This window comes from Macrobrachium rosenbergii, chromosome 44 (assembly GCF_040412425.1).
Source record: "Macrobrachium rosenbergii isolate ZJJX-2024 chromosome 44, ASM4041242v1, whole genome shotgun sequence".
Classification (NCBI taxonomy): Eukaryota; Metazoa; Arthropoda; class Malacostraca; order Decapoda; family Palaemonidae; genus Macrobrachium; species Macrobrachium rosenbergii.
In genome coordinates, this window is record NC_089784.1 from 16,665,504 (window position 1) to 16,682,282 (window position 16,779).

The window sequence follows — 16,779 nt, forward strand, 5'->3', positions numbered from 1 at the left end:
GGTTTGGCAATCATTCAAAAGATCATATATCATAATTTTGAGATTTAAGGGACATTTTGACAATTTAATTGATTGGTGACATTGAAAAAATAGGAATACGTGCATAAAAACTGGAGATAATCCTCATGCACTTGGGAGCATACCTACAAATTTTTTCCGGAAATTAGGAAAGGATGAATATAAACTGCAATATCGGAGAAGAAAATTTAATTCAATTGTGGATTTCATATTACTAATTTTGCCTTGTTTCATAGCTCCTATAAAATTACATTAGTAAATTTTACCCATTAAGGATCAAAGTTGTATATTCTAATATTCTTTACAAAGATTTACTTAATCAAAATCATCATCATTTGGAGTAAAATGAAATAAAAATAGTGAACGATTGTTGTTCCGAAAGCTCAGAAATTTAAAACGCCTTAGAAAAAGTCAAAACAGAGAAGTAAAATGAAAAGCTTCACTTGGACGTGTTGTCCCAAGGCTATTCTGTTCCTCCTCACGCTGCCTCTCAACTGAGGTCGCTGAATATTCATGAGGATGGATGGATAAGGCTCCGAGGATCTGCCGTGTTTCCAGAGAGAACAAAGGTGATCTTCCTCTCGACTTCCTGGAAACTAGGATGGACATTCTTCATCCTGTCGGGCCGAGTTCCTAACACAATGAAAATGTCTTCCAAAAGCAGGATTGGAGATAACTTATCTCTCACTTTTACCTCTTCGTTCCTCGTGTACACAGATACAAATGCACGCACATACATGTCTCTCTTTCTATATATATATATATATATATATATATATATATATATATATATATATATATATATATATATATATATATATATATATATATATATATATATATATATATATATATATATATATATATATATATATATATATATATATATATATATATATATATATATATATATATATATATATATATATATATATGTGTGTGTGTGTGTGTGTGTGTGTTGTAAATAGATAGATGAAATAAACGAGGCACAGCATCTTCAGACCTGCTTTCCTTCAACAGTTCATTATTCCAAGTTTCATCATCGTCTCCGTTTCCTCCATCATGAACACAATCTACTTTGCGCAACGATACATGAATATGCATAATATCCTTTCATTTCATTTCCTCCACCATAAAGACAATCTACTTTTGTAGTGATACAATGTTCCTGTAAACATTAATTCATGTGTACAATGATCATCAGTTCATAATATATGTACTGATATCTTAGGATAAGTATCCTACTTACATTTCCCTTTCCTAATTCATTAAAAGTAATGAAATAAGCATTGTTACTGGGAGAGAGACAGAGATTTTATTTTGTAAACAGCAATAAACGTTGTACTGTTTTTTGTCACTGGTTCGCTGTTACTAAATTCCATTGGACCCTTAGTCCAACGAAACTGCCACATGCTTGTTGTCCACATGGACAAGTTAGTTAGACCTGAATCAATCCTACCCAAGCAAATCAGGTACAGGAACCAGTCCCATTGATGGCTTGAGAGTTTACTTGTACTGCGTTATCCAGCTGTCGACTCCCAACAGATAGAATAAACGTGTTGTCGTGTTGATACGTCTCTTGCTTTGTTGCTGCGAAGCATGCGACTTTGCATCTTGATTTTACCGACGGGCAGAGCTCGCTGGCAATAGTCACTGATGGAATTTTACAAAATTACCCAATCTCAGTTCTCATTGTCTTATAAATTTGCAACCCCTTGGCTCCATATTGGTTTATTCCTTAAGGAATAAAAATAATGCTTCACATTACGTTTGTGAAATTTAGGCATGGATTACGGCCATGCATACAGATTATATATACACATTCCCCATATGTAATCCTGAAAACATCGTGTATCATATCATAGGCGTTTTGATACGAGTTTCCATTTAAGTAGAATTATACCGGTGTACGATTTTTTACTCATACACCCCCCTACATTATACCACGCACTGTTTCTAATATATGCAGCTATCTCCAATGTATAGTCATTCAGCAATATGCTCCTGAAATAAATGGATATGAAATTAGATAAATAGTTAAATTAAGAGCATTGTTCTCTCTCTCTCTCTCTCTCTCTCTCTCTCTCTCTGTGAACAGTGACTCTAATCTGCGCTTGGGACATAACTTTACAAATATTCCAACTTAACCAAAACATTAGTATGAAGATTTTGTATGCACTTCCCAACAACCACCCTAAGTTGACTAAGAACTTTTAACGCTTCCAGTCAGTTAGATTTAAGCTCCTTTAATGTTTACTCAGACAATGAATATTTGGTTTAGTTTGTTGACTCTGGCGCTGGAATATCATGTGGAATATATGTAGGAAAATAAAAGTTTTTAAAAGCTAAATCTCTTCATGAAGGTCGCCGTAGGGGGATAGCGCCGTCATTGCACCTTATGCGGCGCGCTGTAGGCATTACTTTAGGGTCTTTGCAGATCCCCTTCGGCCCCCAGCTGCAACCTCTTGCTCTCCTTTTACTGTACCTCCGTTCATATTCTCTTTTTTCCATCTGACTTTCCATCCTCTCTTAACAATTGATTCATAGTGCAACTGCAAGGTTTTCCTCCTGTTACACCCTACAAACCTCCTCCTTGTTGATTTCCCTTTCAACGTTGAATGACCTCATAGGTCCCAGCGCTTGGCCCTTGGCCTAAATTCTATGTTCAGTTCTTCATTTAGGTAGAAGTAGAAGTTGTGTTAATATTTATGGCTACAGAAGATGAAAATGGCGCATGTATGAGATGCCAACATCCTCATTAAGTTGATCCACATATTTTAGGTATCTTTCGTAAGTTAGAGTTACTTTCCAATGAAAGGAGGATTATTAAAGCCATGCAACCATTCAATCATATCCATTGATGTATTTTGTAACATTTTTAGAGAATAATACTTATGGAACTTTATGAAACACTTTATGGAACACATAAATGTCGTTCATGGCAGGGTAGTCCAGAAAGGATAGTCAGGAATGTAAACAATGAGAAAACAATTTGATGTTTTGAGGCAACATTTCCGGGGTCATGTAGTCATAAGAGTTCACATGAATAATTTTTTTTAGATAATTAGGTTGTTAGAAAAAACTTGACTAAGAGTTTTAAAAATCTACTTGGACTAGTTAACCCTAAGATAATGAAGTTTTGAAATGATATATATGACACTTGTCAGGAGCCAGAGGGATTTAATACCACAGTATATTTATGTACATATTTTCCTATACATTGTTTCTTTTTAATAAAATTATTGATTTTCCCTTCACATCAACCCAAAATAATTCCAAGCTTAGATATAAGCAATGGCAATTTTCGAGCGATGATTTCTGCTAAAAATATGTTATAACAAAACTAGAAACAATTATTTTAATAGCATCAATAACAATCGTACATGCTTTATATCTATTACAATTATGTGTCATTCTTACATACAGTTCATATAAGATTCCAATAACAACAAAGCAGAATTATAGGAAAAAGACAATTTCCTGTGAGATCCCTTGCCTAGGTTATGTCCCTGGAACTTCAGCATAATGTTTAGATACAGAGACAACATTTGGCGGGCAAACTATAACGCTAGACTGGCTCCTCATGGTAAAAGTTTCGCCAGACCGCTTTAATGTCACGCAGTATGTTACTTAAATTACTCCTAATTACGAAAATAAATATTCTGGATAAACCTTCATTTCTAACTGCCTAACCTTTTTCTATGCCATTTATCTATTATAAAGAAATTAACACTAAAACTAACTAGTGGTAACTATTTTTTATTCTGCCGTCTATGGGTAACAGCTCCTGTGAAGCATATACGCATTACTGTCATTTCTGTATCATGATAAAGAGCTTATTTTAAAAGGAATGGCTAGAATCAAATCGAAAAGAAATCCGTATATATATTGTTCTGTTTCCATCCTCCATTTTTAAAAATAATTACGTTATGTAACTAGTAACCAAGTTCTTGTTACTCTAGGTATCATTACACACCCCAGTTAATTGAAATGTTTGTTTCAACTGCACACTTTTTCCTATACCTGTTTATGGTAAGCTGGTAAAAGATCGTAATGGTTTAAGTTTAGACATGATAACTATTGGCTATTGTTTCTTTATAAGAAAAAGAAAATATAAAATCACAGTAAGGCAGTTCAATTACTTATTTATAAAACAGCTTGCATGAAAAATATGTATTGTTAAAAATTCAATAATCAATTAATTCGTTTCCTTCAAGTGAGAGACAGAGAACGAAATCGAAGCAGAGAGTCAAGACTAAGAAAGGAGGAAGAAGATGAAGATAGGGACAGTGTATTTCGATGAATCGAATTCACACGTTTCCTTAGTCCTTCGTCTGATTCTTTATTTTCCTTTTGCTATCATTTTCTCTGCTCTTATCTCTGAACACTGGGTTTCAGCGGCAATTCTTTTCCATCGAAGAGGAACTAATTAAAGTCTTGCAGAGAAAAGATTGCAGACAAAGTCACGTCCTCCTTTGATGTGTTCAGCAACCACTTATTTATTTTTTTTTTCAAGCTAACTTCGATAATCAATTTGGCTGGTTAAAGATACCTTCATGTTGGAAGAAAAAACTAATAGCAGATCAAACTTCGATTATATTAGTTTTTATGAGTTGGTATCTGGGGGAAATGTTTTCAAATTGATAATATATCGAAATTAATTGTTAAAAAGGTATACTGGTTAAAGATAATGTATGTTGAAAAATACTGTATAAAAGAGTTAACTCTTTTACTCCACTGATGGCTTTGTAGTATATTCAGGGAACATATACAGTATATAATGTTCTTTAAAGATATATGATCAACACTGATTTCAACCTTATCACATTATATATATATATATATATATATATATATATATATATATATATATATATATATATATATATATATATATATATATATATAGTGTGTGTAAATGTGTGTGTGTGTATAGGTATATATATATATATATATATATATATATATATATATATATATATATATATATATATATATATATATTATACAAACATGGAATAACACACAATATATATAACCGATGCATGTGATAAGGTTAAGAAATCAGTGTTCACATATCTGCTTTAAAGAGCATTACGTACTGTATATGTAGCCCTGAATACACTGACAAAGCCATCAGTGGGAATGAAAGAGTTAACTCTTATACAATATTTGTCAACATATATTATCTTTATATATATATATATATATATATATATATATATATATATATATATATATATATATATATATATATATATATACTTCACTGATTATAAAACTAATTCAAGAGTACCACGGACAAATATATTGATTTCATATTCAATATAAATGTACAAACATCTTCATTGTGAGTATGATTATGTTATTACGATATGGATATTAAGAATTTTCTCTGATGTAATATAAAGGGATATATACCATGGCCAGAAAATAATGTCGACTTATCAATCACGAAGCCTTCCCTCAGTGGCAATGAATTCCGAGCCCGCTGATCTTTACTGCTTTTACGGCAGTCCTCCGAGATTAGATAGCCTGGGTATTGTCTGTTCAATACATTATTGTCAGGGAAGGTAAACTTAACACTGATTTTTTAACTTTATCGCTCTTACCAGAAAATAAATGCACATAGGAAGAAATATTTGTAGGTTTTCTGTAAACACTGTATTTAAATACATTCCTATTTCTATGTATTGACGATGAAATAGATAAGATTAGGAATACAGACAAGAAATTGAAATATCCTGGCTGTGTATGAAACAATGCATTAACAGTGAAAAAAAAGACTGTGAATCAAAACAAAAAAGAGCCTAACGACACAAAAAATTTGGTTGTACTGCCATATAATAATATGAAAGATGTCTCCCATCTTCTTAAGATTTTGGAGTTAATGCCGCGTTTAAGAACAATGAAACGTGTACTTGTGAAGAACTCTCCCGGCAATACTAAAGGGTGTAGAAATTCCCTGTAAGTCTGGTGACAACTATATTGGGTAAACTGGTAAAACGCTGAAAAAGAAAACAGAACAACATAAAAATGAGTGACATATGCACAAGTGAACAGTTGAATTTTTGTACATGTGAGTGAGAAGAATCATACTATCAACTGTGAAGGGACAAAAAAGATAGTGCATTCTAATAATGCACTGGAAAGGAATATCACTGAATTTAGCTTTATAAAAAAATTACGGCCATAATACGAATATCAGACAAGGCATGTATAACCTTGATTCTATTTTCTCAATAGAAAGTTTTAAAATGTTTAAATTTAAAGGAAGGCAGTAGATATGCATAGAAAAGGGATGAGCATATTTGTAAACACAATACAGGGGCATCAGCACTAACTTGTTTTATCACCCCTCCCCCTTGACACCTGTCAAGTGTGGATTTGTAGTCCTCAACGGTCTGTTTGTTGGTAGTGTCACTTGTGTGTATATATTGTGATTTCTACCACTAGCAGTAATGAGTTCTGTCGCCTCGCCCCTTTTGACACCTGTCAGGTATGGATTCGTAGTCTAAAACAGGTTGTGTATGTTTGTCCATACTGTTTCTGTAGTGTATATATTGTTGATTTATACCACTGTGTATCAGTTCTTCGTCAATGGCTCGGAGATGAAGTCGAAACCGGTCGGGACCTACACCCAGTCTCTTATTTTTTCACATACATATTATATATATATATATATATATATATATATATAAAATATATAATTATATATATGATATATAATTTATATATATATATATATGTATACACACACACACACACACACACACACATACACACATATATATATATATATATATATATATATATATATATATATATATATACACACACAAAAGGAAGATTCTCTCTAAATGCAAAACACATAATTCGTTTGTGCTGTGAATGGCAAAACGACTGGCATCATCCCTCTATCGAGAAAATGGATTAGAAGGGCGAAGGATGGGGTTCCTCCAAAATAAACGCAACCTTCGCCCATCATGTTTTCAAATCCTTTCCACCCTCTGTAATAAAAAAAAAATGACAGCTGTAAAAGCAGATTAAATCCAGCAGGGCGAGCAAAACAGTATATCGATCAGATGAAGTTGGGAAATGTTTGAATAAACAAGGAGTCGTTGGCCTTGTTTCGTTAATCTCCTGAATTGTTCAAGTTTATATAAAGGATTTTAGCGGCAGACGAAAAAACGATGCACTCCGTCAGACATTTGGTTTTTCCTGATACCAGGATAGAATGACATTAATTTTTCAATTTTGCTGCTTCCAATATCCATTCTTTCATTCTCATGTATCCTTTATGACACATGTCTGCGGTTAATAACAATCGTAAATGTCTCCGAAAATTTTCACTGAATAAGAAACCAACGGTAAAATAGTTAAGTATAAGTTGATTCATCTTTATTTTGATATCTCATCAGAAACTATACAAAGAAAACGTATATTATTTCGCTTGGTCTCCCCGTGTTTATTTCAATTAGATAATAATTTTTCACTTATTTTAGTTCCTGTCATAAAAACGCCAATTGGTGTGAGGCGTATGCGTTTGAATAATTTAATGTTAAAAAGTAAATTGAAGATCTTGAGTTCAGCACTTCGGTCCATCGCGGTCTCACGATGTCTGTGGAAGTAAACGGCTGCATTGCAACAAATATCAGCAACTAGTGATATTTTATTTCCCAAATAGACCTGTAGTATTCTAGCAAATTCTTTTCTGGAATAAAAATAAGACAAGAAAATTTATTATTATAAGTGAAATATTACTAGCTCAATCATGTCAGCATTCATTCACTGTGTAATGGTTTAAATATTTATATGAATAAATTGCTTTCCCTTAGATTCACAAAAATGTTCAGTTCATTGACATTTTACACAACTTTAGATAATCTGAAATGGTCATGATAAGCAAGACTAAAAACATAATTTGCATGATTCGTAGCATTCATTACAAAATTGTTTTAGGTCATAATGAAAAAGCCATATCACCAGGCATAGGCTGTTCAAATACTGATAAGTTTTATTTTCTCAATGTCTTGTGTTGTTTATTGACATTAACCAAGACTTGTTTAAAACCACATATACGGTTTTCTTTCTCTTGTAAATTCTCTCTTGATATTAACACTGCAACGAACTTTTCCTTCTGTTCATCGTATAGATAACATAGTAATCGTTTAATATAATTTGGATTTAGTAGTTCTGAAAAAATGACGTCATATTCCTTGAATAGATTCTTGTTTGTTTTATTTTTAAACGCTCATCCCATCGCCCTTTTAAATGATACTGTTACCAAGATAAGTTCTCTTTCAGTTCCATCTACCTATAAGCACCTCACCCTCCACAAAACAACTCCAAGTCTCTCTCTCTCTCTCTCTCTCTCTCTCTCTCTCTCTCAGTTCGTCAGAGACTCTTTCATGCATTTCCGTGTGGGCATTGGTGACCATCCTCTAACCGCCGAGACACCTCTGGCAGCAATGGTAGCAAATAAATCTGATACGTTCAACACGGAATTGCATGAATATAATAGAAAATCTGGATTATCATGTTATCCAGAGCCTTGCTCCGATATTCAGCCGAGATTGGAAGAGAGAAAAAGAAGGCCTCACAGGAAAGGGTTATCGCTGCCAATTTAGTTTTAGTTGCTCTCGGCACTACATATTGTTTCCTGGGTACAGTTCTCTCAAATCGCTTTCAAAGGATACCTGCATAACTGTGGTGTTGTGGGGATGAATATTAACTCTGTGTTCGGCTACTATAAATTTGTAACTACATTTCAGTTTTCGTCCTCTGATGTAAAGAAATTTATACTACCTTTTCGTTGCACTGAGAATGTATCCCGACAGACGAAGTTCATATCGTGTTTCTGGTATTCAGAGAATAGAATATAGAATATCATGGTTAGAAATATAAGTTCTTATCTAACGACAGGCTGATGTAATTAATAATTGATGTTTATTTTTAAAGGAAAAGGTAAAAATACATTACAGAAGGTTAAAAGTTAATTGACAAGCACTCTGTCAGTAAGATTACAATAATGAGAGAGTAGATAAAAAAAGTTTTAGTACTTAAAATTTTCTTTACAAATTTAGTATCAAGTTCCACCTAATTCCATTCATTATTTTATAACATGCAATTTGCCATGGAACGCTAATTTTTTTCATGGTTTTGGGCAAACCTAAAGAGTTGTAAATTTTTCATGACGATCGCTGAGAGTTTTCCTAACTTCCCTTCTTTAAAGTGCTCTAATGCCCATGCTCCAATGCATTAACCTTTGCAACATACGGGGTAACTTCGTGTCCCTGGCATGACATTAAAGATTTTTTCTTCTTTTGTGAGTGTACTTAGGAGACGTCAAATTAGGTAAGTGGCGCCAGTTACAGAACCTTGTTGAAGCTTTATGGACAAAGTTCAGTCCAAAACCACACATTCCAGCCTCTGGCTTTAGGAAATCCTACTGCCGTGATGCTTCTTGCCATTTTCGCTTTTTCAGTAGCAAAATTTTAATGAAATATTGTTAAATATTGATAAAACTCATACACTTAATTAGCAAAATATATGCATGTTATCGTGTAAAATATGGCAAAACCTCCCGGATTTCTTATGGAAATGCCAACAGCTAAAGAAAGTTTTTTTCTTTTTTAAAGTTCCTGTCGTAATCAGCCAAATATTACATAGGAAGTTCCAAGACAAAAGTTGATGACGTAGAATAATATGTTCCTTACATAAAAGAGGTGGAACTCTCTTATAATGTTTCAATAAATTTCTTGGAACACTTTATGATCACGTTAATATTTACATATGTCAAATGAAAGGTAGCTGAAGTCTATATAGAAAGAAGAAATGTTTTTATCTGCTTTCTTACATAACAGTATAACATTCGAGTTTACCTTGAAACTGTTAAGTATAAGGCCTATTCGTATACATATTTGTACATTTCAGTTGAAAGTAATTAGTGTAAACGACAATTTTTAATTAAACTCAACAATAGACAAATGTCCTTGTTAGATATTAAATGGTACATGCTAAGTGATAGCCAACATACTTTTTGAGGAAAGAAAAACTAAAAATGATATTTAATAGCAAACATTAGTGATACTGAAGAGTAACCCTTCTTTCAAATCTAACCTTTCAGTTCCATTTTGTCCTGACAAAGGGTGAGGTCAAAAGTAAATAAGAAATGGACAGGAAAGCCAGAAAAATCAAATAAGAAAAAAAGCTAACTGAGATCGTGATGTCACGAAATCGACATGGTAAAGGTTTTGCATAAGTGAATTTTTTTTTTTTTTTGGACACAACCTTATTTTAAAATTCTGACTCCCATGTGAAGAGCTTTCAATGTATGTGCAAGAAGCTGCTAATGTTGTGGAAGTTGTCTGAACAGATATATTCTTTTTTAATAAAGGATGATGTCATTCAATAAACCGCTTGGTAATGTCTAAAACTTTTCTTATCAGATGTTTTCAACGTAAATGGACAAGATTATCAAGGAGGGATTCTCATTGCAACGCATCTGCCAAGAATTTTCTTATTATGAAAATTTGGCCAGAGAAGATGGAAAAGAACTTTTGTTGTAACCGTCATGCCAATTCTATTAAAGTATCATAAAACTTAGCAAAATATAGATTCCTTGGAGTATATTTATTAGCATGATGACAGTTAGTTACAGTGATTTAAAAAAAAAAAGTTTATGATTTTGCTTTCCCCAAGTTATTCAACGAAAATTTACCCTTACATTTAAAATCAATACTCCTGGAATGTTCGCACTTCGATTCACATCTGCGAAATTGCCAACGTCATGATGACAAGTAATGCTCCTCTTGAAGCTGCCTCCCATAACGAAGATATAATTTATGACTGTCATCCCGTTTGACAGATAAGATGCATGGCTTGTTTCCCCTTGTCAACACGAATAGTTCATAACTAGGATTAAAATCTAAAAGTTTTCTGTAGTCTTATTTACCCCTTTATAATGTGAGTCTTTTCCAAGTTCCTTTCCATTTGATTTCCTCCCTTGCACGGAAACAGTTTTGTGATGGCGGTCTTGTCCACATTCCTTAATATCTGTCATTGTCAGAGCTATTCCACCTTTTTTTTAAAATACTCATGTGAAGTCAAGGGGGTGGGTGGTCTTTCTCCAGCCGTTTGACAAAAACAGTCAAGGATTATTGTACATTAACCGATCACAATTTAATATTACAGTATATAAATTTCTTCGTCACGGTATCGTGATAAATAACCACTTTTAAGCTTTTACGCCAATCAGCCAGGCTCTGTTGTTTTGATTTCGATGTTTTCTTTGACCTCCCTTTCTTAGATGCACATAGTACTCTTTGTAATACAATATCTATGCATTTTCCTCTTTTATTGATTTTTATTTTCTTTCTTTCAGGAATAGAAGGGTATTTGGATGCCAAACTTAGTGAAACATACAAATCTGAGAAACTCGACTGACTTAAGAAAACGCTGAAGCAACGTGAACTGAAGAAATTGGAAAGACTGACAGAAAATAGGAATAAGGTAAGATACAGATTGATTGAAACAATATAAACCTGGTGAGCCGCTAACGTATAAGACAAATCTTGCTCTGTGTGAAGCTTATTTTATTATGTCATTGATTCAGCAGTAAGAGGAGGTCAAAGTGAAGAATTTGTATACATCATTAGGAATATGTCGACATACTTCGTTAATGGTAGAAAACTTTATGTTGAAAGCCATGAATTCTTAATATTCAATATTAATATTATTCGTACTCACAAATCCTCAGTCTCTTATCCATCTATATACTTACATTACTACGTGCAAATGGACTTTTGCATTCTGCGAATCAAATCATACTAAAGTTTTTATCGTCTGATCGTTAAATCCTTCTCTGCATTATTTCCAAATATTCTACCGGACAAACTCACTCGTAGTTTCCTGATACCAGATACATTTCTATGCTTCATGCAAGAACCGGTAGTATTCAAGCTTAAAAAAAAAAAAAAATTTTATAGAAAAAGTTGTTGTTAACAGTGGAAACCTGTGTTAGCAGTTTGGAAATGGTACTGAATTGAAATGGAAGCTGTTGTATTCGGAAAGCTTTCAGGCAAAAGTTTGAATGCACATTCGTGAGACCATTCAGTATGTTCAAAATTGATGCGTAATGCAACTGTACTGTGTTTATTTATATGCTGTAGTTTTTTATATGAAAATATTTTTCGTAAAAGACATTACCGAATTTACTCTGTTATGAAATATATGAATACAAAGACACACACACACACACACACACACATATATATATATATATATATATATATATATATATATATATATATATATATATATATATATATATATATATATATATATATATATATATATATATATATATATATATATATATATATATATATATATATATATATATATATTTTTTGCAATGAAAACAGAGAAATCCAGGAACATTTTTCTTTTAGGAGCCAACTTTACTTCATCATTTACGGAAATAACTCATTATATAAAATATATATATATATATATATATATATATATATATATATATATATATATATATATATATATATATATATATATATATATATATATATATATATATATATATATACATACATATGAGTTATTTCCACATGTAACAAGTAATGACTCCAGAGAAAAATGTTCCAGCTACTCGTATTTTCATTGCAAAATCGTAGATTAATCCTTGCACAGAAAAGCTTCAACAATATTAGCATTGTCTGAAGGCGAATAAGAAAAGATGTGAAAAGGTCAGCATCCTATACCACTGTCTGAAAAGTGTCATTAGTCATTGTTTTTCTTTTTCTACCGTCAACTTGTTAAACGAGATTTGCTTCGGGAGGTTATTTACATATGCGTCCTGAGGTAGAGTAGTGAAAGCATTAAATGCTTGCCGAAACTATGGTTGCGTTATTTGAGTAGCCTTGGAAATATATGGTTTAAGGGAAATTCCCTGCTTAAATTTGATAATAACTGTGATCCTTTCAGTAGAGTATGTAGTTCTTTTGCTGTTTTCGAGTATATAGAAATATAATAGTTTAGATACGTTTTGTGACATTTATAATTCATAGCAGAAATGTATTTTCATTCAATTTGAAGCTGTTTTTGTTAGTCTGGGAAGGATAGGATATGATATTAATAGGGAGAGAAAATATCGGCATATATGTGAGAATACTTAGTTCGTAGTCTTTCAATACAAAAAAGCTATAGAATCTTCCACCAGTGCAGTAAACGTCGCTGGAGCAATTAGAGAGCAAAAGATATCTTACCCTGGAGGTGCTGTAATGGGTTTGGCTTATAATTGCGCCTTCGAAAGGAGAGGTATTCCTCCGACCATTTCTTCTTTCGCGTCTCTTTAACGACCGAGAAATGAAATGATGATGCGGTGCCGAGCAGATCCATTTCCAGCCAATGATGTTTGAGTGTTGCACACGGTGGCAGGAATATTATAACGATAAGACTAATATTGCACGCAATCCATCGCGGGTGATTTATCATCCAAAGGGAGCAAGAGATGTGTAAAATATGTTGCGAGCAATTGGGGGTTTTCAACTAGGTGTTGTATTAAGATTCGCAGTATGGGCGTTTAAATTGCTAAAAGCGCAAGCTGGAGGAAATCGAGAATTTATTTGCTTAGAGTTTTTTTTTCTGGGGTTCTTTAAATCGGTTTCTTTTGTACTGACATTAATTATTATTATCCACACACACACACACTACACATATGTCTCATATATATATATATATATATATATATATATATATATATATATATATATATATATATATACACTATATATATATACATATATATATATATGTAATCACACATATATATATATATATATAAATATATATATATATATATATATATATATAAATATAACATATATATAAATATATATACACACACACACACACACACACACCCAAAACGTATATCTATGCTATAGAAAGGCCGCTATACTGGTATATATATATATTATACGTTACTGTATATATCTTCACATGTAAATGAAAGAATGTACCCAAAACTCTCCCTTCTCTTATAGTGTAATCTCTCAAAATGAAGCATTCATAAAGATTACTCTGTGTATGTTTGTTTGTGCGTGTAAAAGTGTGTGTGTACGACAAACAGAATTTTCTCCTCGTGCATAACTCTCTCTCTCTCTCTGTCTGTCTGTCTGTCTGTCTGTCTGCCTCTCTCTCTCTCTCTCTCTCTCTCTCTCTCTCTCTCTCTCTCTCTCTCTCTCTCTCTCTCTCTCTCTCCTCATTATTCATTCCTTAAGATATTTTTTTTTGTAGTTTTATAAACAAAGTGTTTAGACGTAAGTCTACCTGCCTCCACCAAACAGGAAAGAAACTTTCCGGATGCATTTAGCGCCAAATACCTTTAAAATAAGGTAAGAAATATCAAAACAAAAACATCGAGCTGCATGTGAAAAGAAGATGGTCGACAATGTGGGGTAGAAACTTTGGGAACGTAGAACAGTGTGTTGGTAGTGAATGTATCTGGTGCACAATTAAAGGTTTGAAAGTTATAAAAATTGCAGGAAGATCAAATTACTCAATTTTTATTGTAGGTTGATTTATGGTTACGACTGAAGGAACGGGAATACTACAAGCTGGCGGGGCAAAAAAAAAAAATATATGAAGAAATTCCCAAAACGATATAAAAAGTCCAGGAAATCCGAATTCAGGTCGAAAGCTCTTCCAGGAACGGCACTAGCTGTTATCACAATATATCCCATGACACCATGAGATAACAACTGAGACGGAATACGGCGAATGTTTATCAAGTATTTCAGGATTCCCGTTGTGCGTTCAAGTCACTGCTCAAAATCTTCTCTCTCTCTCTCTCTCTCTCTCTCTCTCTCTCTCTCTCTCTCTCTCTCTTCCGCTCACCGGAAAGCCATTTGCTTGCACGTCCAGAAGGATGATCGATTCTGGCATCACGATCCACATAAACGGGTCTTCAGATTTGGGTACTTCATACATCGTGAATACATCACAAAGTTGTTTTCTACCACCAGAAACTTTTTTAGATTCAGTTTAAAACAAAATGAAATTTAGTTCTCGACTAATGTGTGGGTAAGGAAAATGCAGTGCACAATATTATCTCAAATGCTATCTAGAAAACGATATCTTTTATTAATTGTCCAATTATTTCGATAGCTAGGTAAGAGAATATGTTTTGAAAATACTTTTACACATTTTTTCCAAGGAGATTTCAGGTGTCAGGAAGGTATTAGATTACGGCTTAGTAAAGGTTCCCCCACCCCCTACCCCTCCAAAAAAAATATTATGAAACGTGATTATATACTTTGTTCCATCAGTGCCTCCTTACAACTATTTATGTATAAATGTCTTGTGAAGAGAATTTAAATCAGATGGAGGATATAATTTAATGACGACTGCTTCCATGAAAAAGAAAGCACCTTTGCAGTCGGCTGATTCTTATCATAATTATTTAATGATACTGTTAAAATTAAAATCAGCATTCTGTCTTTGAAGGGTCTCTTGCATTCTCCTTGGGTCTTGCCAACCTTTAAAAACATTTTAGGGGGAAATTGTTTTTTAGTCATAGATGATGATATCCCTTGATGACAACAGGGCCATGCCCCTGAAAAGGTTTCGGGAAGGGAATTTCCTCCTGATCTTTGTATTATCATGCAATGTGCACTGCGTGAAATATTGGACCACTTCGGTAATTACGTATGTGTTATTTTTTAAAGGAAAGCAATCCGTTGGCCAAATTGTAACGAGTCATTTCTCAACTTTTGGAACTGCCTACGTGGATATTAGGGAAGACAGATAAAAAAAAAAGAGAGAATGTATTAACAAAACAATAGAAAAATAGAAAAAAAATACGCAAATAAAGACACACATCAACATATGAATAACAGAGTATTTTTATATTCAGAACGTAAGCTAAAAAGACAACGTTTGATGAAAAATCACTTTCCTCTCTCTTGGAAATGAAGAAAATTGAAAAGGGATGTTCAGAAAGTTTCCCTTGAGGACTGGCTGGCATTTGCAATTCTCTTTGGCTCCATCCGATTGAATTAGAAATGACCTTGTGGATCAAGGGATCTGGTCATGGTGAGGTATGGAAATTCGCGCAAAGCCTGTCATGTCAAATGCTAAAGATTTTTAAAAATTCACGAACGACCTCATAACTTTAAGAACCAGTATTTGTAAGCCGTTTCGTAATCTATACTATATCAATCTCAGTTTTCTGTAAAAGTTTTCTGTCTGCCCTCAGATCTTAAAAACTACCGCGGCCAGAGGACTGCAAATTGGTATGTTGATCATCCACCGTCCAATTATCATACATATCAAATTGCAGCCCTCTAGCCTCAGTAGTTTTGATTTTATTTAAGGTTAAAATTAGCCATGATCGTGCGTCTGGCACCGCTGTAGTACCAACAACACAGGGCACCACCGGGCCGTGGCTGAAAACTCGATTGCGCAGAAGAAACTTCGGCGATTTTTTAATTGTTTACAGTTGAATTCGAATCCACTGTACTAATGATTTTTTGGGGGGAAGTCGCAGCTATTGTTCACATTAGTAATTTAAACATAATCCAAGTTATTCGTCTCTTGAAATACAGAGACAGAACACTGAAATTGCACATTTGCTTAGTAATAAAGCTTTATTATAAAGGCTTAGCGGTTCCGCAGTGGCATCCTGAAAATAATGCTAACGTATTCTTCCTCTCCCTAAGAGGAATAATTTAAGAGGGAATG

General features: G+C 33.3%; 1 long non-coding RNA gene across 1 annotated transcript in view; it reads left to right on the forward strand.

The window, feature by feature from the left end:
* The window catches only part of LOC136829137 (uncharacterized), a 170,016-nt gene that overhangs the window by 48,545 nt on the left and 104,692 nt on the right, over positions 1–16,779 (forward strand). The window contains exon 3 of the long non-coding RNA XR_010850311.1: positions 11,405–11,532. This is a non-coding gene — a long non-coding RNA (uncharacterized lncRNA). The remainder of the gene's footprint in view (positions 1–11,404; positions 11,533–16,779) is intronic.